General features: G+C 49.9%; 3 long non-coding RNA genes across 4 annotated transcripts; 2 read left to right on the top strand and 1 right to left on the bottom strand.

Moving 5' to 3' along the window:
- The first annotated feature begins 465 nt into the window (after window positions 1–465).
- Window positions 466–2,110, top strand: LOC124687534. Its single transcript, XR_006998238.1, has 2 exons — window positions 466–623; window positions 1,644–2,110. It is a non-coding gene; the product is annotated as an uncharacterized LOC124687534 (long non-coding RNA).
- A 275-nt stretch (window positions 2,111–2,385) lies between these two features.
- LOC124687533 lies at window positions 2,386–3,996 on the bottom strand. Its single transcript, XR_006998237.1, has 3 exons — window positions 3,894–3,996; window positions 2,959–3,017; window positions 2,386–2,712 (listed from the first exon to the last, which is right to left on the bottom strand). It is a non-coding gene; the product is annotated as an uncharacterized LOC124687533 (long non-coding RNA).
- Window positions 3,997–8,419: 4,423 nt separating this feature from the next.
- On the top strand, window positions 8,420–11,977 carry LOC124692487. 2 transcript variants are annotated; one of them, XR_006999550.1, is made up of 2 exons: window positions 8,420–8,531; window positions 8,987–11,977. It is a non-coding gene; the product is annotated as an uncharacterized LOC124692487 (long non-coding RNA). The 2 variants fall into 2 exon arrangements; XR_006999551.1 differs by lacking the exon at window positions 8,420–8,531 and adding an exon at window positions 8,553–8,761.
- The last annotated feature ends 13,008 nt before the right edge of the window (window positions 11,978–24,985 follow it).

Below are 24,985 nucleotides of genomic sequence, written 5' to 3'. Positions count from 1 at the left end.
TAGGCCCAACATCTGTCGATCGCATAGAGTCCTCATCGTTCTAGTTCCTGCTGCCAGACGTTCCGCCGCCGCCGATCTCTCTCAATTCACCAACTCCGGCGCCACCGCCTCCTCGCCCGCTCCAGGCAGCATGACGGCCTGATCCCCATCCGCCGCCCCCTTACCAAAAACCGTCTCGGTGGCGGGGGCCTTGGCCCTTGGCCTCCGCGTGGATCCAAGATTGACGGCGCCGTCATCGTCGCTCGCCAAGGCGGCCAAGCCCATCACGTGGTTCCGGGAGCGGTAGGTGGCTTTCATCGCGGCGCGCCGGCAAGAGGTCGACGAACTACTTCCATTCCAGGCCAAATGGAAGGAGTCGATGGGAGGCGTCGCCGACATGTGTTTCGGTGGTCGCCAGCGCGTGGCCTTCTCCTCGTCTCTGTCGTCGGTCCTTCCCTGTCTCATCTGCCTGCTGCTCGTGGTCGACTGCGAGCTGCATAAGCGTCCGAGAGGGTGGGAGTCGACGCCCAGGAGATCAGCTACGAGGTACCCGGGTTGCCAGGTGGCTGGCGCTCGCCAAGGTGGCCAACACAGGATCAGTGAACGAGTACCAGGTCCATGAACAAGACATCGACATGCTCCATGTAAGTTCCTTTGTGACGACCATGGCTCATCAAACCTACTAATTAAGAATGTAAGTTGCAGAATATTGAAATACTGGTTTATAGGTTCAGTGCTAGATGATGCTAGGTACTACGTGCATTGTTTCTAGCGATGCACTATCTCGTTGACATGTTTGATGATGTGATGTTCATTCTTATGATATAAGTTCTTAGCAATGTTAGTTTTCTCAATGCTGAATTGTTGACAATGGAATTTAGTCATCACTCAAGCCAAAAAACAAGTGCTCATTTCCCAGCAGGCATTATAACATCAAACACATTCCTATCAGAAATTTGAAAATATTGTCATGATTTTTAGGTTAGGTGATTGAGCTATCTGTTTGAATAAGCGATGTAGGTTGCATATGCATATGATTTTGCCACCTGAGACCTTGATTCCTTACCAAAATCAATTGTCATCTAGCAAACTGCATACGTTTCACCTCATCCAGAAAGTGACCTGAATCTTAGATTTATGATATGAACTTCCTATACTAAGTATGCTCATGCCGACTTGTTCAGGCAGCAAGCTATTGTCAGAGCTGAACAAAATCTATCAAACTTAATTCAGGTCTTTATACTACATTAACAAGATATCAATATAATTTTGCTTGTATGCATAGACAACAAAACCTTTCAGTTAAAAAAACCCTCCAGTTAGTTCTATGTGGAAGATATTTAGGTCTTTGTGGTGCTCTTTCTTTGTAGCACTTGGTGCTCAGTACAACCCCTTTGTCACATAATGTTTCTGTTTAGGTTTAGCTGCTCACAATAATTTCCGTAATGTTCTTAAAACGTATAGGCGGGCTGGGTTCTTAGCAATAGTGAAATCGTTATTATGTATGAGTGGCTTCCCTTGTCAGTTTGGCATAGTTTTGTTTCATTACTAGGAAAATAATCACATGTTGTAGCCTTGTACATTGACACTTTTTTCCTCGTGCCCTTTTTTATGTAATTAGCTCTTTTTTGCTGACTATTTTGTACTTCGCTGATCATATTCAGGTAACACATGATCAAACTATAGGAAGGCTCTGCGATGATCTACCCGACCGAGCAAAATCCACATTATCTGAATATTCACTTGGACTGCTCAATTTATATGCCTTGTTATCATGTTGCACGGGATCACTAAATGTTTGAAGGAGTGCTTTCTCAGACAGTTTGTTTGTTTGTCCTTAAATGATGTACTGGGTCAAATGTTCTGCCAGGGAATGAGGATAGTGTATCTGAGAACAAAAACGATGGTGAATATGTGCGGAAATACGAAGACAAGGATGGAGATTGGATGCTGGTTGCTGAAGTCCCATGGGAGTAATTACACTGTCTGGTGTACTCAAAAAAATCCCTAACGAAGGGAGTAATTGCTAAAAACAAGTATAGAAAGGAGAACTTTAGAAGATTGTTTGGATTCTATAGTAAACCTGTAATGAATGATCAATTATAAGAGTGTGCCAATTTTTTTATTGTAATTACTTCACATAACATGTTCACAAAATCTGGAAGAGTTCTATGAAGCAGGCACGGACATGTTTACAGAACAATACTTAGACTTACAGATAAAATGAACTTGGTCTGTAAAGCAGGTAGGAACTCTTCCAGCCCTTCTACTCATTGCTTAAGTAATGCAGATTGTTGCTTAAGAATGCAGAAGCTTGTCGCTTGTGTACACTTTCACACTAGCAAATATCCATACGGAACTTAAATTGTACTGCCTATTACAAAAGCCAAAATTCATGGAAGTTTATCAAACATTTGTAAAATAGGACTAGATCTCCAAGCTAGCGTCAACAATCTTCTTTGGTCGTTTCTTCTCCTTATAAGAGCTTCAATCTTGTTCATTCTTCTTTAAAGAGTATCTACATCAGACTCTAGCAAGTTCACAACATTCTGATGGAACTGGTTGAGTGCATCATTAGGATCACAAAATGCCAGCCAACCAAGACGCCATCACTTTTACCTCTGCCTTGTACTTTTACCTACCATATAATCCAGGCAAATAACAAGCCAAAAATCTGCATACCTTTCAATTGCAATAGCAACGGGCAAGAAGAACATGGCACCTATAACATGCCTGTAGAAAATAAGAACATATATGCTTGTACCTTTTAGATGCCTATAGAAAACAAGAACATATATGAAAGCTTTTAAAACTAGAAACACTATTAGACAACATTGAATACCGTTACAACCTTTTGTGTTTTCTCTATGAAGCAGTCTGATAGCATTAAATAGAACATATACTATGGCATGTACAATTATCGTTAAAATGGCATGGCATCCAAATAAAAAATCTGGAATGTAATGGAGAAGCACTTACCTTCCTGTCTAATTAGCCGTTACAAATATATGTTTCGAAATAGTTTCAACGGTGTGTACCTGAAGAGTACACAATGAATCCTTTCAAGTTACTGCTTTACCAAGTAAGGAGGATCTAGGTAAAAATAAGCTAATCATCAAACTTGGTAAGCAGAGTAAATTGAGAAATAAACAACTACTGATCCTTTGTAAGGCATTATGGTTGATCCTGGGCACACACCACTGACACACTAAAGCTCATCTTTAAGAAAAAAAAGCTATTGTTTCACATATCTTGGTTAACTACCAGATCTGTTTTCTCTTTTGTCGTCTTTCCTTTATCATGACCTGCGTTTACTGTGTATGTTTATATTGATCATCTTGATGATGCTGTCAATTCCTGAAACATGAGTATTAACTGATCAAGTTCATTTGTTATTGTTCTCTACCTCAACATTCTAAATTTCTTAGTTCTACTGATAGCTTCACAAAGTGCAGAAATATGATCCAACTATGTTGGTACCTGAGGATAATCTCAGAACTAGAAACATGCTGAGAGGCCATTAAACAAGCGGCCGCAAAAACAATCAGTGAAATCTAAGTTAATTAGGCATGATCAATAACAACAAATAAAACAATCAGTACATTTTTTTGGATTATCTGGATTAGCCCACAGCAATAGATACCTTCTCCTAGGATGCTTCGGGGTGCAGCTAGACCATCTCCACTAATATTTTCAGTTAGGAAATTATCAGACCTATGTTTTCTAATACTTGAAAATACACTTAGTAGTACTCGTACCAGAGCAACCGAATAAATTAAAGAGATCAAAGTTTGGCTGACTCGAGTGTGCTACATCGATTAAAAAAGCAGAACCGTATTCAATGGGCTGGCTGATTAGAGAAGAGAGTGTGGATTATTTACTTCAGATCACCAAGGAATAGAGCAATACACTACCTAGACTCGGCGTCTCTCGATGTTGCGGCAGCGTCGACCTGGTGCCTGCGATGCAGGACCATCCGAATCTACTGGCGACGGCGATCGCCCGCGATGCAGGACGGGGCGGACCTGGTAGCTGCGTCGCTGGCCGGAGATGCAGGATAGGGCCGATCAGGTGGTGGCGGCGGCGGCCGCCCTCGATGCAGACCGCCTTTCTGACTCGCGTGCTCGTCCTTGGAGCTCTCTCTTCCAACTGTTGGGCCAGGCCAATTACTACTATTTTTAATTGTTTTTTTTCTGTTACCTATATCTTGCTAGGCTGTTGGGCCTAATCTAAATCGGTTAATCCTAACCGTTGCTCAAATCATACCTCTCTTCATTCTTGGAGTGGTAAAAGGTACTGTAAAAGATGCCTTTAATTAACTTGCAAATGAATTATGTCTAGTTCATTTTCTTCACACCCTCACATCAATTAAAAAAAACGAAGGTAGTAGGAATAATTCTTGTTTTAAATTTTTCTTTCCGTATGATCTGACTAGCGTAATAGCTCAGACTGCATCCTGGATAACTTCTTGGGCTAATCTTCAGATACGTGGTCGACGCGGCTTGCAGCGCAAAGGAGCAAGAATACTATTTCGTGTAGTGGCTGAGATCTTCAGTAAAAAAGAGGTTGGGCATCCACGGTGCTGAGGCTGGCAGGTTAGAAAGAAGAGGAAGAAAAAAAAGTTGGAAATAGAGCATCATCAGAGAGAAGAACATGAAGCGTAGGTTGTAAGAGCATCTCCACCGGCGCCCCCCATAGCGCTCCCCGTAGCATTTTGGAGGCCGGGAGCCAAAATGGGCTCACACCGGCGCGCCCTAAAATGCGCCGGCGCTTTTTAGAGCCCGATAGAAGCGCCGGCAACCCCTCAACGGCCCCTACGCGAAGGGTTCCGATCGGGCGCGCTGGCGCCTCGCACCACGCCGAGCTGGCAACGCAGGGCCCGCCACGGCTGTCGGTTTGAGTCGCCGGAGGCGGCGCCACCGCCCGCCGGAGCAATGAAAACATGTCTCTATAACTAATTTTTTTTCTTTTTTCCATTCAGCATACACATTGAACATTACATAAGTTAAATGGTACGAAATAAAAAGCATACACATTGAATATTACACGGTTTTACACCAACTGATACGTAGTTTGGAGCATGGTTGAAACTGTGCAAAATGAGGAGACCTAAATAATAAGGTACTCTGGCCGGTTTCCCTTATTCGCTGCGGAGGAAGAACACTCACCCACTCACCCAAACTGGAAAACCTAGATAATACAGCTGGCTTTCTGAAGCGTTCGGAACATCCCCGTAGAGGGCTTAACCTTCTAGATACCATGTTCGCTACAAAGAAAGAACACTCGTTGTGTTCAGTGTCCGGCGTCGCTGTCGGAGTCGCCGTTGGAGTCGCAGCCGTGGTCATGCACGCGGCCACAGTCGTCGTCAAAGATCCTGACGATCATGGTTTCGTCGCCATCGTAGACGAAGTGCACCAAGCAGCCGACGTCGACGTGGTGGGCAGCGGCGAACATCTCCCAGCCGGTGGAGAGGAACACCCCGCCTTGGCCGTCGAACCAGACATCGACAGTCCAGCGGCAAACTGGGCAGCTTGCTTCGTGCAAGTGCATCACGGCCGGCTCCCGCCCGTCGAGCAAGTCAGAGAACTTGTCGGGGAGCCTCTTCTACCCAAAAGGGTCGGCCGTGATGTGGACGACGAACTCCAAGGTGTTTTTGTGGCGGCACTCTTCTTCAGACGAAGAGGAGGGTGCCGGCAACGGCGAGCGAGCGACACGGCCGGCCCTGCCGCGGCCCCGGCGTCCTCAACCGCGACCAGCTGCGCCCGCCATGGTTTAGGGTTTGGGTGTGTGGAGAAGGGAACTGTGGGCGGCGGCTAGGGTTTGTGAAGGGAAACGTTGGGCGAGGCCCTGCTTTTATACCGGCGCGGGAGGGGAGCGGTGGCGCACATTAACTCCGGCCCGCGTTGCGAGACGACGATGACGTTTCGCTGCGCGGCTGCGGCGCGCCATTATTTTCGCTGGCGACGGTTCGTATGCGCGTCATTATTTCCGTCGCGAGGTAGGCGACGCGTTTGAGCGGCTGACGCGTCTGGCCCGCCGGTTGAGCTGTCGATTTGAGCGGCTGACGGTCTGACGAGGCCTATCTATGGGGAGACGCCGGTGTGGGAACGGGTTCCCCCAAATTAAAGATCGAGTGCCGGCGCCCCCCATATGGTAGTGCCGGCGCCATTGCCGGCACCTATTTGGGGGTCGCCGGTGGATATGCTCTAATGGTAGTGGTGTAGAAGGTTGACAGCTGATTCTTTGTAATAATGCTGGTTCTGTTTGTAGTTGGAGTTCGTATGCCTTAATTTGAGTTAGTAGTTTCATGTTTGTGTTGTGTACGACCTGGTGACAGTAGAAGTTTTAATTAAATCAGGGGCTTTGCCCTGAATTCGGAAAGAAATTGGCCGGGGAAGGGCAAGTTTAATTTCCTAGCTCACCCGTTGGTGGTTTTCTCAACTACCAGTTTTGACTAGTAGCTCACACTCAGAACAAGGCCCCTCCAAGTTCTTGCTAATGTGCGCCATCGAAGAAGACAACCAAGGAATTGATTTTCATACTTGAAGGCTGCACGTCAAATCATCGATGGTTATGTTGATTGACAACATATTTGTATCTGCCACAAACCAAATAAAGTGCCACTGTGCCAAATTCCCTATGTCTTTTATTTATAGAAATATTTGCATTCAAATCACAATCCTAAAAGACCATGAACACCTAGCAAACCCTAAGACCAGCATAACACATGAGGATCTCCGGAGCCCTGAGTCGACAACCCTAAATCTTGAGAGAAGACTCATGCAGCTATAGGATCTGCAACCAGGCGCAAGCAGGTCATCATCTTCGACCACGATACAATTGTCGCCATGCTGCTTCCTCCAAACCTGACACCAGCGCTGAGAGGGCATGGACACCAATCCAACACACCTGCAACAGCCGTCGCCATATGTGGCTTTGAGTACCGCGAAAAGTGTCCCTCCCGGAAGGAAGAGAACTCGAGTCAACCGACCGGTCCAGCACCACGGCCGGGCCATCCGCCCGGGCAAAGCAGGATCTCCCTCCAGCGTCAGCATAGAGGAATGAGAAGAGCAGCAGCAGCAAATCATACCGACAAGGAGGAAGAAGGGTCTTCATCTCCATGCATCCATCGCCAATCTGAGGACCCAACCGGCCTGAGCAGATGGTCCTCCAGACACAATAGCCCGCGACCTCGACGAGATCTGGAAATCCCCCACTCTGCAAGCTCCTAGACGAAGGCAAACACCCCGCTTGACCGCGAATGGAGCCCAAAGAAATTTATTTCGACGCGACACCACCGCAGAGGCCTCGGCAGCGTCTCCCACACCCCTAACCCTACCACCCACCCACCAAACACACAGACCAGAGGTTCCCCCTCTCTCCCACCGCCGAAGCGGCAGAGAGAGAGGGGGAACCGGCAGCACGCGCGGGAACCGCTCGCCTCCAAATTCCCTATGTTTAATGCCGAACAAACGATCTCTATAGAAAAAAATAGAATTCTTCGATCTTATATAACTTTTAATACCAGGAGGCCATTATATGTGAATATTTACATAATATTAAAAAGTATTTGTAGGTTATGCAAAGAAACTAGTAAAAATGTTGCCCGCGCACAGGTGTGAGCTCCAATGTGCTACTCCCTACGGTCCTTCTAAATTCTCTAAAGATATAAAGCCGGTGGGTTTGCTGCCCTCTCAGCCCCTGAGCGTAGCTATTCTTCCTTTCTTTCTCTGCGTTCTGGGCCCTACCGTGGGTTCTGATGTGAATATGGGCCCCGTCTGTCTGTGTCTGGTCGGTGTCGTCTGGTCGGTGGGTTCTGTTCTTATCGTTTCCTTCTTCTCGGTCAAGTGGATAAGCGAGCGACAAGCAATCCTGGGGGCGACGGTAGCAGCGGGGTCTTGATTCTTCTCTGGCGACGACGGATAGGAGCGGGATCTCGGTCTCTGGTTGCCGGCGGCGGATTCTTCGGCTTGCGCCGCGCTCTCGGTGTTGTCGATTTCTGGCGGTTGCTGCTGCTGTGTGTTCGATCTGGGGGTGGCCGGCGGTGGCGTCTTTCCGTTGGCAGCTTCGTCCTCCTGTGCGCAGCGTCCGCTTGGACAAGCTCTCGTATAGTCTAACAGCGAGCAGTGGCCACACGCGGGTGGACGACCACGGGCCGGCGGCGCGGCTATGCCGCGCTGCGGGAGAATGCCGGCGGCGGCGGCCAGGACCGGGAAGGTGGCGCGGCCACGGGAGGTTTGGCGACGGGCCTGCAGCGTGAGTTCGGCTGACGGGGCGTCCGCGATGTCTCCGTTCTCCTCTTTTCTATCCGATGGCCTGCGCGGTGCGGCACGGATGAGGGCGCCGCGCCCACGGCTGGGAGGGAGGTGGCCGAGAAGCCGGCGAGGCGGCTCCCTGCTGGCTCGGGCTGAGGTGATGTCGCGCCCATGGAGGGGAGAGAGGTGGGCCAGCGGCCAGCCATGCGGCGGGCGGGCGAGGCCTTGTGCCACCATGCACTCGGTGACTGCCTCGAGGATGACTCCAACAGCAATCATCGAGACTGGTACCACGAGGTGGGTGCTCAGTAGCTCTTCTCCCCACAGCTCTACATCAAGTAGAGCTTTTTTTTTCAGATTTTTATTTATTGTGGTTTGTGCACACATCCTGTTTGTTGAAATGACTAGCTGCGAACTCTTATGCAAATTGCACTGTAGGTTAGATTGGAGGATTACTCATTTCATTCAAGGAGTTCTTTGTTGTTCATGGATTCAGGTTTTGGCCAAGAAAATCTGTAGAGCCACATGTATAATTTTTCTTTCCTTTCAGATTTAACTGAATTTGGTTCATGTATGTCTTGATGTTGTTCTGATTTGTGAAACCTAACTGGAATGGGTGAATAACTGGTGAAATTAACTATTGATAAACCATACTAATTTATAGGTTTTTGCTCGAATTATCATTAGCAGAAATTGCAACGTATTCCTACTATGTGCTAACTGATTTTATTTTGGTCCAATTTGTATTGTAGAATGGTACACATTCGGTGAATAATGGAGGAAAAATTTGAATTTCTTCATATCTTTTGGTATGATAGGAGTTTTTTTTACCATTGTTTGGATTATCAGGTATTTGCTCTCCTCTTCTCTTCAGATTGTTAGGAATGGCTGCCCTCTTTTACTTATTGTGTTCCATTGATGGTAATCTATATCTGAAGAGTTATGGTGTATGCGCCTGGATAGGGCATCAATAAGTTCGTCTCCCAGTACTCATTTGATGTTTCACTTTAGGGGTAACAATAAAAATGGGTGATCCTATGGCCCTCCAACAAATGCTATTCGTTAGTGTGGTTACTTTTTTTTTCTGGGATCAGTTAAAGGTTACTGTCTTGCTACCAAACTACTTGAGCGCGGAATTGTGTTTCTTCATGAGTGTGCGACGACTTCTCATGCTGATCAAATATTAAGGTGGAACCCATGTTTAAGAATATTGCCGAACATGGCCTAAAGTGCGGTCATACTTAGCCTAAATTTTAGACAACAGTTGCTATGTTTTCTTCAGCTGTGTTTTCAAATCTGTGGGAGTAATAAATAAGTTGTTTTAGCTTTGTGAATTGCGATTAGTGCGGTCATACTTAGCCTAAATTTTAGACAACAGTTGCTATGTTTTATTCAGCTATGTTTTCAAATCTCTGGGAGTAATAAATAAGTTGTTTTAGCTTTGTGAATTGCGATTAGATGTTTGTAAAACATTGGACTGTGGATTTTGCGCTGACCATTACTTTTCATATTTTTTATGTCAGAGAAAGTTTAATGTTTTTCTTCATCCAAATTTATAGACCTGCTTATCTGACAATTGAACTTATGCCTTTCCGACAAATATATAAGTTAGTAACTGGGACATGTTTCAATATCTAGGATTCTGATTATCTCAAACATGATTCATTTCTGTATGTGGTTGCATTTCTCCCCTGTTACAATTATTGGATTGAGCATAGATGACTGCTACATATCTAGGGAAAATAATTGTTTGACGAGTTAGTGCACACGTGTTTTCCCCTTTATCTCCTCCAATTATTTATTGGAATTTTTCACAAACCAACAGAGAAGAACATTATTGGCAATTCACAAGAGAGAAACTATAAATTGATAATATTGTTTAAAAGAAATTTGCAAGAGATTTATCTACACTATCAAGACCCTTTTATTGTTTCAAAAGGCGAGTGAAGAAGGTTGTTATTGCTTTACAATGGTTTATGATCTTACCTTAAGGCCATTCTATACCTGTAGTGTACATCTAGGAAACTATTGTGTGTCTCAAAATGAATTATTTTGGTTAGAGCTGATCTATATTCTCTGTTTTTCAACTGGCCTAATCTAGCTTACTGGTTAGGAAGTAAAACTTAGACACAAGGTAGCGACATGGGGTGAGCAAGTAAGGTCGTGTCAGGGATAATACTGTTATCAGATTCAGTGGCCAGGGGAAAGACAATACAAAAAAATATCTGTCAATCTAGCAGAAGATGGACATAACAGAATACATGCGCATACATAGGAGAGTATTCATTAACAAGAATGAAGATTTATTGTTGAATTATTACAGCAGCGTCATCAATGAGTTAATATACTACATTAGTTCTATTATGCATGTGTGTTCCTTTTACATGACATAATTTACATTAGCATCTGTATGCCTTCGAAATGAGCATGAGCCCTACCCGAACATAATAGATACTAAAATAGTTATGCAAGCTGTGAACATATTTAGTTGATTGCTTTCTGATGTTACTGTAGATTAATTACCTGGCAGTCATTTAAATCATTTTTGCACACAGATAATTAGAAATTATACTATATCACTATGTTGTACTCTAACGAAAGCTGGGATACACCACTTGTGTATTAGTTTCTCATGATCCAACCATTTCTGCCTCTTTCGCATAGTGATTTGACTTCTAAACTAGAAACCATGTATTTTGATGCCAGTCCTGCAGCTCCAGGTGTATCACTTACTACCACCACATGCTTGCCTTTATTGCACCCATTGCCTCTTAGCTAGGCTGATGAAGTTTCTTTTTTCCTTTTATGCCGTTGATTCGTGTTATTTTTCGTGCTCTAAGAGGCCTTGGTGACATATAAAAAAGCCTTCACATGCAGATTTGTTAGTTCGTGTGTTCAAGTACATGGGTTCAAGAGAGAGACAATAAATAAAATAAGCTTCAACCATATCAAGAATGAGTTCTACCTGAAGCATTCATAGAATGATCTTTGTTTTCTTTGGTATAGCAACGCTTTCCGAGATATAATTCAGTGTTCTCATTACCATCCTCTATTATAATTAGGGTGGAAGCTATCCTCAATTTATCTTGACATTTTGAATACATAGGGGGAATCAATGATAGTGAAAACTGTATTGGTGCTTGGTTTAGATCACGATATCCATACATAACATGATTACAGTTTAAGCGTAGCTTTTGCTTTCAAGATAGTTGACATGCGGCCTTGCCAAAGCCCGGGCAGTTATATGTTACTGTTTCGAGAGTGACATCTAGGGAAGGCTTGAGAATACTTGCACTCATGATTTTGGAGTTCTGACCATGGAAAGAAGGAATATAATACACAGAGAAGTCATTATTTATCTCTAGGTATGCTAGCTCACATGTACTTTCCTTTGCATGGATATTGATACTCTCATGCTATTTATGCATGCATCCTGTAAATTATGTTGATAATGTTTGCTTTCACGGTTTATTTCTACCTGACTTCGCTCTCTACTGGAGACATCAAGTTTCCTCCTCATTTTTATGTTGAATTTTTCAGTTGCTAAAGACTTAAGGTTGCCGACCCTGAAGATAACCCAGCTAAATTCAGGTGTTTGGGGCTGCAGATATTCGGCGCCCATCCTACCTAGAAAAGCTGATGCATTTCCAAGAAAAAGAGTTCGGATAATAGTGTAGTTATATTGTATGTAATTTTGATTAGCAGTTACTGTATTACTCTGCACTTAATTGTTTCTGTTGTCATCGGTGGTTACTGTTTTGCGCTTTCTGTTTGTTTGTTTTTTACTTTTGAGGCATCAAATTGCTGAAAACTGTCTTTTGCTTCACTGATATTTATATTTCCTATTTCAGTTCCAACTTATTTACATAAGCACACATACAAACAGCACATATACTTTCTCCAATTCAGAAAAAATAAATATGCAGTTAATTACAAATTGCGTTTGCTAGCTCAAGAAAGAGGAACATACCAGTTAATTACAAATTGCGTTTGCTAAGTTGATTGGCTCATGCTTACTTGCCACCGCTCGGCCCCTCTTCGTCCACGATCAAACTTCTCCTCTTCTATTCTGCGCCTCCTGCCACCATGGCTTCGGACGAAGTGCGTCCTAGAGGTGGGTTGGAGAGGATCGAGGTGGCAGACGAGGCGGAGCTCGATGAGAGGTTACCGGCTATGAGAGGCGCTGGTCACCTTCCATACCAACAAACCAGTGGTTGCCCAGCGGCGCTAAGGGGTACACCCCTAGCATGTTGTATGCCGTCCTAACAACCAGCTGTCCCAGCAGGCCGTCACTAATCTTGATCAGTTGGTCGTCCGGTTTGAACATTGTGTTTGTTCTGCTATTTTAAGTGATTACTGAGTTTACTCTCATGAATGATTTCTTGGAAAATCTAGAGTGTCTACCTTATTTCAGACCGATAAATTTTCGCATGCTATCTGACACCCACACAAAACAAAAACCTCAACCAATATAAATATAAATATAAGCACCTCACTTTTTCTACAATTGAATGCCACGGGCGCGGCGTGCGCCGCGCCATTGCCTCCTAGTGTTACCTAAACCTTAGTGCCATTCTCCATCAGCCATGGTGCATCAAGTGATCTGGCAGTCTCTGGCAGCCTCCTGAGGCTTCTTGGCATTGACGCATTTCTTTGAGGACTTGGGATATGGCTCCTGGGAGTGATGTTGAGAGATGATCATGGCCAAATTGTGCTTCCAGCCTGGGCCACTCTGGAGCAGTCTGAAGAAGAAGGTGCGGGGCCCTGCAAGTTGCACTCTGATAAATCTGTTATTGTGTGGTCTGATTTTCTTGTGCTTGTGAAAGAGCTTAATTTGCCGATGCGATCTAGATCAACAAGCAGCGGTATTGTGCTTGATCTGAAGAGAACTAGCTCTTCCCTCGGTTGTGGAGTTGGCCAACCGAAATGAAAATACCGTTGCCCATGACATTTTTCAGTACACTAAAGGATAGGGGTGTTAGTTGGTCAAGTTCCGGTGTGTGTTGGATCTGATCATACACGATTGTAACAAACACTGTAATTTTGTGGTTGGATCAGCAATTTCACTGCAAAATTTCTAGACAACGTTCCTCATATATAGCATATAGTGTCATATATCAGCAATTGTACGTCCTTTCGGTTGGGGCATTCGAATCTATTTCATATAGTGTCAAATCGCATTATATGCGGCGCGGCGAAGCGCGCTATCCACCTAGTTATTAATGGAGAGTGGTGCAGACGCGTGCATGTAGTTACCTGGCATCATCTATCATCGATTAAACATGAATGAAGATAGTAGTTACTAACAAAAATGAGACCACAACCTAATGATTGCGCTACATGATTCATAGTCTGAAATACATGCATGATTATTCTTTAAGCTCACAGCGATTAAACAGCGCAGCCACCCGGACCGCCATAGTAGAACTTGCCCTCCACAATAGGCATGACGGGATAACAACTTCTCTTATCGGTATGACTAACTAAATCTCGGGTGATTGGTGACGCAGTGCCATCCTAGAGAACGTACTGAAGGCCGCTGAATGCCGCGGCCTGTCCTGGCTGAGAGCTTCCGCTGCCCATTGGAGGCGCCGTTGCTGTTTTTGCATTACTCACGTAGCCACCAAAAGAAAAATCAGCAGTAGAATTTGCCAGAACAGTAAATAACCACTTGGGGAAATGCCCAACTACAGTAGCAGAGCCATTGGATCCGCAGTACACCCACCAATCTTCAGTATCTTTATTCTGCCGTGACCACCAAAGTTGATTGTATTATATATCAATTAGTTTATATAGAATTTTTAATCATGCTGATGGCAATTGGCCCCTCCTATGGAGGTGACAGCTTGTGCATGCCAGTTTTGTCCTGTATGAGGTGCATCCTGGTTATGCAGAGGCTGGATGTAATTGCTTACAAAAGTAATGAAAGCATCCTTTATCGAAAAAAAAATGAGGCGCAGGACTAGGTCGCCTTCCTGGAAAGTGCGACTACGGACTCGGCGGCTGTGGTAGCGGCGGAGCCCTTGCTGGTAGATAGTTGTGCGCGAGCGAGCCTGATCTCGTGCTTCGTCGAGCAAGTCGAGTCCAGCTTGGCGAGCGTGCTCGTTTTCCTCCTCGACGTAGTGGATGACTCGCAGAGAGTCGTGCTCGAGGTCGCTTGGCATCACGGCCTCGGCCCCGTCGACCATGAAGAATGGCGTGTAGCCTGTGGATCTGTTCACCGATGTGCGTATGCCCCAGAGAACTGCAGGGAGCTCTTCGACCCAACAGCCTGGGGTCCGCTCGAGTGGTACTTGCAGCCGAGGCTTCAGGCCGTGGAGGATGCTCTGATTGGCTCGCTCGGCCTGGCTGTTTGCTTCGGGGTGAGCGACTGAGGCGAGGTCGAGCCGAATGCCCTTTTCTTTGCAGAACTCGGCCATCTCGCCCTTGGCGAAGTTGGTGCCGTTGTCGGTGATTATGCTGTGTGGGTAGCCGAACCGGTAGATGAGCTCTCTAAGGAACTTGGTCGCGGCTTTCCCGTCGCATTTCTTGATAGGCTTGGACTCCACCCACTTGGTGAACTTGTCGACTGCGACGAGAAGGTGGGTGAAGCCTGAGGGGGCAGTCTTAAACTTGCCCACCATGTCGAGTCCCCAGACCGCGAATGGCCAGGTGATGGGGATCGTCTTGAGCGCCGAGCTTGGTATGTGCGTCTGGTTGGCGTACTTCTGGCACCCGACGCACTTGCGCACGATGTGTGTTGCGTCTTCGTTTGCGGTGAGCCAGTAGAAGCCGTGGCGGAGTGCCTTGGCGACTAGGGAGCGAGCTCCAGCGTGGTGGCCGTAGTCCCCGGCCTGTATGTCGTAGAGGATCTTGCGACCCTCCATGGGCTGGACGCAGCGCAGGAAGACGCCGGAGGCGCTGAGCTTGAACAGCTCGCTGTCGATGATGACGAAGGACTTGCACCTCCTCTGGATCAAGCGGGCCTCCGGTTCATCCTTGGGCAAGATCTGGTGCTCGAGGAAGGCGATGTAGGGTGCGTCCAGTCGTCCGTGGACTCGGCGACGGCCACGAGGGCCTGTTCCGGGTCGAGTGGGATGCCGATGTCGATCTCCTTTGGAGGTAACACCAACGGGTGGTCGAGTATGTCGAGGAAGACGCCCGCCGGTGGTGTTTGGCGCGAGGAGCCGACTCGAGAGAGGGCGTCCGCATCTTCGTTTTTTCCCCTGTCGATCCATTCGACCGAGTAGCCGGCGAAGTGTCCGTCCAGCCGATCGACCGCCTGTCGGTAGGCGATCATGTTTTTGTCGGTGACTTCGCAGGTTCCCATGACCTGGCTGGCCACGAGGTCGGAGTCCCCGAAGCACCGCAGGCGACTGACGCCTAGCCCCTTGGCGATGCGCATCCCGTGGAGTAGCGCCTCGTACTCGGTGACGTTGTTGGTGCAGGGCTCGAAGATGATCTGCATGGCATACCTGAGCTTGTATCCCTTAGGGGAGGTGAGGACGATCCCGACTCCTGAGCCCTCGTGGGACTTGGAGTCGTCGAAGTGGAGAGTCCACAGCTGTTTGTCCTGTGTGGGCTCTGGAAGTTGTGTCTCTTCCCAGTCGACGAGCGCCTGGGACTTGATTGCCCTGCGGGGCTCGTACTTGACGTTGTGGGAACCGATCTCAATGGCCCACTTGGCGACTCGACCTGTGGTGTCGCGGTTGCAGATGATGTCCGCTAACAGAGCTAAGGAGACAACCGTGATGGGGTGCTCCTAAAAGTAGTGCGGCGGGCATCAAGTGCCTTTGTAGATGCCGTAGATGAGCTTCTGGTACTGCGGGTACCTCTGCTTCGACTCGATGAGAGCCTCGCTGATGTACTAGACAGGACGCTGCACTGGGTGCTCCTTGCCTTCTTCTGGTCGCTCGACCACCATGACATTGCTGACGACGCGGTTGATGGCGGCTATGTACATGAGCATGGGCTCTTTGGGCCGTAGCGCGGCCAGGATGGGCGACTCGGAGAGCGTCCTTTTCAAGTTGGTGAGTGCATCGTTTGCCTCGCTGGTCCATGCGAATGGACCTTCTCACTTCCTCATTAGCATGTACAATGGCATGACTTTTTCGGCGAGTCTAGGGATGAAGCGGCTGAGAGCCGCGACTCGACCTGCCAGGGCTTGGACGTCGTTGAGCGACTTCGGGGGGGCGAGCTGCTGGATGGTTGCTATCTTTGCTGGGTTCGCCTCGATGCCTCGCTTGGAAACGACAAAGCCCAGTAGCTGACCAGCAAGGACGCCGAAGACGCACTTGTCGGGATTGAGTTTGATCCTGTACCGCCTGAGGTTGTTGAATGTTTGGGTGAGGTCGGCGATGAGGTTGTCCGTTGGGTCGGACTTGGCCACGACGTCGTCGATGTAGACGTGGACGTTGTTGCCGACCTGGTCCTTCAGGCGTTCCGTCATGCAGCGCTGGTATGTGGCGCATGCATTCTTCAATCCGAAAGTCATGGTCGTATACATGTACGAGCCGAACGGCGTGGTGAAGGCCGTTTTTTCTTGGTCCTCGATGGCCATCTGGATCTGGTTGTACCCAGAGTACGCGTCGAGGAAGCAGAGCTACTCGGAGCCGGTGACCGCGTCGATGATCTGGTCGATCCTGGGAGGATGAATTCGTCCTTGGGACAGGCGGCGTTGAGGTTGGTGTAGTCGATGCAGAGCCGCCAGGTCCCGTTCTTCTTTTCCACCAGTACTGGGTTTGCCAGCCACTTGGGGAATTTGATGGCAACGATGAAGCCGGCGTCGAGTAGCCGCTTCACCTCGATCGCTGCTGCCTTCTGGCGCTCCTCATTCATTGGGCGGAGCGTCTGTTTTATTGGTCGAGCCCGGGGGTCGACGTGGAGTTTGTGCTCAGCGAGTTCCCGCGGTACACCTGGCATGTCAGAGGGCTTCCATGCGAAGATGTCACCATTCTCATGGAGGAACTCGATGAGCGCGCTTTCCTATGCTGGCGTTAAGTTAGTTCCCACCACGACATGGTGGCTGGAGTCGCCGTCGTTCAGAGGGACGCGGCGAGTTGCTGTCGAAGCTTCGAATGTGGCCGGCGCGGAGCTCGGCGCGGTGGGCTTCTTCAGGATAGAGGGATCGTTCGAGTCGATCCCCGTGGTGTACTTGGCGAGTTTCTCTGCATTGTCCTCTTCTTCGGCTATTACGGCGTCTGCCATGCGGCCACCCTCGTGCTCGCACTCTAGCGCCATGGCGGGGTCGCCGTGGAAGGTGATGTTGCCGTTTGGGCCCGGGATCTTCATGGCGTTGTAGGCGTAGTGGTTGGAGGCCATGAACTTGGCGAGCGCATGTCTCCCCAAGACGCAGTGGTATGGGCTGAGGAAGTTTACTAGCTCGAAGAGGATCTTCTCCGTGCGATAATTCGCTGGAGTGCCGAAGGTGACTAGCAGGGTGACTTTTCCCATCGAGTAGGCCTTGCGCCCTGGCACGATGCCATGGAACATGCAGTTGGAATGCTCCACCATCGAGTCCTTCAGTTTGAGACGGCGGAACGTGTCGAAGTAGAGGATGTTGATGGTACTGCCGCCGTCCATGAGTGTTTTGGCGAGCCAGTAGTCGCCCACCTTGGGCCTGACTATGAGGGCGCATCGCCCTGGATATTCGACCCGAGCAGGGTGATCCGCGCGGTCCCACCCGATCGGTTGCTCTGAACAGTTGAGGAAGCTGGTGGGGTCAATGGCGACTGCGTTGACGGCGACGACGCGTGCGAGTACTTTCTTGTCGCGCCTGTTGTCGATGCCGATGAAGGTGTGGAGGGCGCCGGCGTCGCGGCCGAATCCAGGGTCCTGCGCGGGGTCTGCGCCTTTGTTTCGATCTTGGCCTCCTTGGCGGTCGTTGCCGCCATTTCCTTCCTTGCTCCGCCGAGCCCGCTCGATTTCCCTAAGTGAGTAGCACTCCGCGGTCGTGTGCCTGCATGGGGCGCCTGGCTTGCTGTGGTATATGCAAGGCTGGTCGAGCACGGAGTCCGCGTTGAACTTATTGGCGGGTCGGCTTGTGCTGTCGTTCCCACCGTAGCGGGTGGCTTTGCCGTCGCGCGGCGAATATTTTGTGTTGGCGACTAAGTCGGAACTGTAGTCGCTACGGCGCTTGCCAGTTTGATGAGTGTTGCTGTATCGCAGCTCGACTCGCCTGTCTTCTGGACGATTCGACTTGCGCCTGTTGTCACGCTCGTCGTCGTCCTCTTGGTTGGGATCTTCTTCGGCATATCTTTTGCCGATTGTGATGGCGTCTACCACTGTTTTCACGAGGTCCAAGTCGCACTTGAATTTCGCGACCAGGGGCTCGTATCTGCAGGAGTTCTTGAAGCAGTGGATGGCGAGGCTGGGATGGATGTTGTGTGCGCGCATCCACAGCTCCTGCCAGCGCCTGACCCAGCTCCGCGTCGACTCGTTCCTGCCCTGGATGCAGCGCTCGAGGTCTTCGGCGGTGGTGATGTGCGAGTAGGATCCCGCAAAGTGCTTGATGAAGGCGTTGCGCATATCCTCCCAGGAGTTGATGCTGTCCTTGGGGAGGGTGTTGATCCACTGGCGATTAGCGCCGCCCATCATGAGTGGGAGGTACCTGGCGGCCAGCAGATCGCTATTGCCGGCGATTCCCATGGCCATGAGATATGAGTCGATCCAGACGCCAGGATCGATCTAGTGATGGCTCGTACTTCTCGATCTCCTTTGGCGCCCTGATTGGCATTGGGTATGGCTCGCCTCGGACCATAGGTCCAAAGCATGGTGGGCCGACTCGACTAAGCGAGCTGGACTGCTCCCTTGGCGGGTCGGTGTAGTAGGAGCGTCCCGCAGGGTTGGCATTGAGCGAGTGTCGCGGGTTGTGCGGCTAAGCAGCTTGCCATTGCTGATTGTTGATGAGGAATTGGCGAGCGTCGACTCGCTCCCCATTGGAAGTATACAGGTTCCGCGGAGGACGCAGCCCGTTGTTGGTGGAGAGGGCCGGCGCGGGCTGCAGCTGTTGTTGACGTGGCTGCGGAGGCGGGCAGTTTTGGACGTTGGCGACGGTGGGGTTGGCCGCCGGTTTGGGGGCTGAAGAAGCTGCTCGACTCGCTGAAGATCGTGAGTACATGTGACCGCGGGAGTCGCACTCAGCCACCTGCTGCTCGACGGCCTTGGCGACTAAGGCCTTGGCATACTGGATGTGCATCGCATCTGCACCTGTCGGTGTGAGGCTGCCGATTGCCGCTTGTATGGCGATGACGTTGTCCATGGGAGTGGAGAATAGGGGAAGGTTGGTGACGGAGTCGACCTCCCTATCCAGCGGCGAATTAGGTTGTCTTCCTTTCGGTGGAGGTGGTGGTGCCGCTCCCGCCGGCTTGGCGGTGAATCCTGGTGGCGCGTCTGGTGCGCCTGCTCCACCTGGCTGGTTACTTGGGCCAGGAGCGTCGGCTTGGCCTTGTACGGGGTCGTTGCCTAAGTTGAGAGTGCGGGTGGTTGCCGGGTCGCCTACCTGCCTGATGATGCGTCGTTGTCTCTGCACCGCCACTTGCCGGATCTCGAGGTGCTTGCGCTCCTCAAGCTGCTGCTTCCTTGCCTCGTCGAGTGTGAAACGCCGTTGTTCGACCTCCGCTGCGGAGGCGTTGCGGTTGAGTGGCACGGTGAAGGGTTCCTCGACCTCGTCACCGATGGTTCCCATGTAGATACTGGCAGGTGGGCGAGATTCGCCTGCCGTCTGATCCTCCGACTTTGGATCTGATCCCTCCTCCAGGAGTGACTGGAGGGATTCCTCGTAATCGCTGGCGTTGGAGACCAGCGTGATCGATGCGGCCTCAGATGCCGCGACGAAGGATCTGACCGGAGAGGCCGAATCGATTCCAGATCCGATCTGGGGCTCGACGGCCGAGTCGGCGTCGTCCTCCAGATCGGGAGATCCGTCATTTTCGCCCCCCGATTCGGGGGCGACCTCAGTGAAGGCGCGATCCGGCTCGATGTAGGGCTGGATGTGGTCGTCGTAGGCGTACGGACCAGCGAGTGGAATCGATCTCGCGGGTGGGTCAGCTAGATCTGACGCTCCCGTGAGACCGACATACAGGTTGATGCTGCCGATCGGCAGCCCGACGGCGTGAGTGATGGGCGCAGTCGGCAGGTAGGAGCTCGGCTGGATGTGAAGGATGGAGCCGGTTGCGATCATCCGGCCGGTTGCCATACGCCGGACGACTGGCGAAAATGGTCTCGCCGCAGATCTAAGGCTTGACGTACCATGCCCCACGGTGGGCGCCATTGTCGTGGGGATTACCATGGCAGATGCTCCTTGGAGGAGCGAGTCGACGTGATCGACGGGATGGGCAAGGATGACGTAGCCATCTGCGGAGCGAGATGAGGGACGCACAAGGTTTACCTAGGTTCAGCCCCCGTAGGGTAACAAGCCTACTTCCTGCTCTGTGTATTGATTGAGTATAGTTTACAATGGGGGTCTTGAGCTCGACGGTGGCAAGGGCAAGACTATAGCGACTAGCAGCGCGGAGCGTACAAGTGCTTATGGGTGGATGGAGAGTTCGATCCTCTAAGTACCTACCCTAGGGGGTTTATATAGGCACCCCTGGGGTTTACAAGTAGATAGGACCGAATCGGCCCCGGTTTACATGCGAGGCCGAATCGATCTAGGCTAGCTACGCTTCTAGGCTTCCAGTCGCCATCTTCCAGCCGCACAGCCTGTCGAGTGGGCCTGGGCAACCGGGGAAAGCGCCTCCATGAGCCTACCCCGGTTGACATATCCCCATCATAATCTATAACTAAAATCTACTTTTATATTGACAAAGCATATTCCTACCAATTTAGAATTTCTTGTTAACAAAATAGAGATAAAGTAGCCGATTTCGTCGAGAAATAAGTTACAAGCCTTTCAGCTATTCATTTACCATCTACTGAATTGCGTTGTGCATCACCAGTGACTCAGTGAGCAAGCACACACGAAAAGCAAGCGGTCAGTCCATCAGCACATCGATTGGCAACAAAAATCGAAATGCACTTGATGTGTCATCATCGTGGTTGTCCGGTAGGCAGCAGGACGTGCTGCAGCAGCGGCTACCGAGCGGCGACGGCCGCCGCCTCTTCAGCACCGATCTGGTGCGGGCGGAGCCAGGTTGGTGAGGCGTCGGAGAGGTTACCTCACTGATCTGATGGAGCAGCAGCCCAAACGGCCGGAGCGGTGAGCAAGCGATACAACGAAGGGTACCGATCGTGAAGGGGAAAAGTGGCATTACATAGGTTCGTGTTGCGCACCCCTATATTAGAGCATCTCCACCGGCGATCTCCAAATAGGCGCCGGCAGGGGCGCCGACACTGTCGTATGGGGCCGCCGGCAGTCGATCTTTAATTTGTGGAAGCTGTTCCCACACCGGCCCCCCCCCATATGGCCACCCCATATCAAAATTGGTATTTTTTTTATAGAAATTTGAAACACAAATCAATCTTATTGTTCACAATATTCAACCAATCAAATCGTTTAACACAAATAGAAATCAAATAATTCAAACAATAATTCAAATAAATTCATTCAGTGTTGCCAACTCCTCTCCTCGCCCACAAATGCGCAGCCAGATCCGCCTGAAGCTGAGCATAAACACACGCATCTCTGATATCAGTATGCATTTGAAGAAATGCGGCAAATTCTTGGGGCATATGCTCTACTTTAGCAAGAGGCCCCTGATAATCAAATGGTTGATCATCATGCACAGGGTCTTCACGCTCGCTTTCGATGATCATATTGTGCATGATCACACAGGCGTTCATCACCTCCCATATTTGAGACTCTGACCAAGTGAGAGTAGGGTACCTGACAACGGCGAAACGCTGCTGAAGCACCCCAAAAGCATGCTCAATATCTTTGCGAGCTGGTTCCTGATAGGTCGCGAAATGAGAGTCCATCTCTGAAGCTGGAGCGGGGATTGTCTTCACAAATATAGCATACGTCGGGTAGATACCATCAGCTAGATACTAACCCTTGTCGTACGCGTGGCCGTTGACCTCAAAGTTCACAGGAGGAGCTTGTCCCTCAGCTAGTCCTGAAAACACCGGAGAGCGATGCAGCACGTTGATGTCATTGTTTGTTCCTGCCATGCCAAAAAACGCATGCCAAATCCACAGATACTGGTCAGCCACCGCCTCAAGAATGACACTGCACTCACCAGTATGTCCCTTGTAGATCCCCTACCAAGCAAAAGGACAATTCTTTCAACCCCAATGCATACAGTCGATGCTTCCAAGCATCCCAGGAAACCCTCGTGCTGCATTATGCGCAAGGATCCGAGCTGTGTCATCTGCCCTTGGTTGCCCCAAATAATCTTTCCCAAACACCGCTATGACGGCTCGGCAAAACCTGTAGAGAGTCTCCGTACATGTCGACTCCGCCATCCGCAGGTAGTCATTGGTTGTATCTGGAGGAGATCCGTATGCAAGACATCGTATTGCAGCAGTGCACTTCTGAATTGAGGTGAAACCCCACAAACCTGTGCAATCCTGCTTGCTGATGAAGTAGTTGTCGTACTCCCTGACTCCGACGGCAATCTTCCTGAACAGATCCTTGTTCATCCTAAAGCGGCGCTGGAATTCCTTCGGTGAATGAGCGGCGTCGTCGTTGAAGTAGTCGGCGTCAAGCAGCATGGCTCCTGCTTGACGATGCCGGTTGACGTTCCTGCCCTTGCCTGGCCTTGAGCCGCCGCGTCGAGGCATGACGACGAATGGCCGGCAGAGCTGGAGGAAGCTAGCCAGGATCATCTGCTGTTGTTGCCGCCGGACCGCCGCTGCTCCGTGAACAGCTACACCATCATCTCATCATCGCTGTCCATTGCGGCAATGCGTCGAGTACCTTGCGAGCAGTGCGTTCGGGCGGAGGTGGCGGCGGTTGTTCTGGCCGAAACAGCTGCCGGCGGTTGAGGAGGCACCGCCGGTAGATGGATGACAGGTTGGGTTGAGGTCTGGAAAGGCGACGGTGTCGACTACATCCAGTAGTGGTGGCGCGACGACGACGGTGGTGATGGGGATCGACAGGGGTAGGAGTTGGATCGGGCGGGGTAGGGGTTGTGGAAAGTGGCGCGTGCAGCTGGCAGGATGGGCCCGCGGGCAATTTCATACGTGTTGCGAGGCGCCGGCGCGCCCGATCGGAACCCTTCGCGTAGGGGTTGGCGATGGGTTGCCGGCGCTTCTATTGGGCTCGAAAAGGCGCCGACGCATTTTGGGGCGCGCCGGTGTGAACCCATTTTGACCCCCAGCCCTCAAAATGCTATGATGAACGCTATGAGAGGCGCCGATGCAGATGCTCTTAGCCCGTTTACAGACATTTAGATGGCTAGGGTAGTCGCAGTGCATGCAGCCATGCGGAACAGTGTGACATGTGGCAGCATGTGTAAGTTACTCTGGCAAATAGTGCCACTCTTTTGTTCTCACTGCATCCATGGAATCAACTCCTAATTTTTCTAGTATTAAGTTTGTTTGCACAGCTATCATGCTAAGTAAGAAAAAGTTAAATGCTTATGTGGGATGAAAGTAACATTAACGCACCGTAAACTAGGCTCAATTTTGTCACTGTAGCACAAAAATTGACTAACTTTTGTTGTCTCGTATCAATCACTGATTTTATTTCCATCGTTTGTCTTGCTTACGGTGGCAGAGCGAAGGTACAAGAGGCCTGTGTGTACGATGAGGGAGAGCACATACATACGAGTCTTCGACTCTTCATGCAAACTGTCCCCACTTTCTTGTCTTATCCCTTCACCTTTTGCCTACGCTCCTACATGGCACGTAGATTACAGAAAAAATACACATGCGAAGGACACTGCATCAGACCTGCTCAGAAAGAGCGCTCATCGTGAATACGGACCGAAAGCAAATCTGTTGAGTAACCGCCGCCGCTTGGAGGCGGCGAGTTTTCTGTCTCCCCTCGCTAGTACCGAGTACCAGGCCAGTTCAGATGTTATTACGGGCGGAGAATTTACTCGGCATCGGCAGGTGAGGATCAATGCAGGAATCGAGAATATGAGCAACCAGATCGCTGCAGTCGTACACCTCTGACGGCTCGGTACTTGGCGTGCGCGAGAGAGAGGACTCAGGACTTACACGTCTTCATCTGGAAGACCACACGGCTAGCGCGCGACCATCGGCATGGGGTGGGAGCGGCCACCCACGGGTAAAGAGTGCTGGGCGGGAGAGGCTGGGCCGGCATCTCTTGGAATTTTGGGACAGTTTTGGGCTTGGTCTATGGCCCAATTATAAATTCTGAAACTCACAATGGCCCATTCAGAAATTGATGGCTGTGCACTAGTGGTGCTAAAGTTTAGTCCCACATTGCTAGTTGAGTGAGAGTTGGAGTGATTTATAAGGTGGGCTGTTCTAGCACTTGTATGTTAGTGAGAACAAGAGAGCCCTCGCGCACTCCTCCTCCTCCACCTCCTCGCTCGTCACGCCACGCCACGCACGTTACACAGCCGTTCCGTTTTGCCGCCATCGTCTTCCTCATCCCGTTCGTCGGCGTGCACCGGCTGATTGGACAGTAGGCCTCCGGAACCCTGCCTCTCGAGAACCTGTACGGGTGAGGGGCAATCAGGTTTTTGGGGAGCGCTCTCGCGCGACTACTGGCATCACGACGTCGTCTACGGGCGACGAGTTCCTCCACCACGACAACTTCTTCCCGGACGACCTCGACACCTTCTTCGGCAACCTGAACATGGCCGACAACACCGACGCTTCCGCTTCCGGCGCCGCAGCAAACGCTGCGAAGTACGTCA

This window comes from Lolium rigidum, chromosome 2, assembly GCF_022539505.1.
Source record: "Lolium rigidum isolate FL_2022 chromosome 2, APGP_CSIRO_Lrig_0.1, whole genome shotgun sequence".
Taxonomy (NCBI): Eukaryota; Viridiplantae; Streptophyta; class Magnoliopsida; order Poales; family Poaceae; genus Lolium; species Lolium rigidum.
This window is presented reverse-complemented; position numbering and strand designations above follow the sequence as displayed.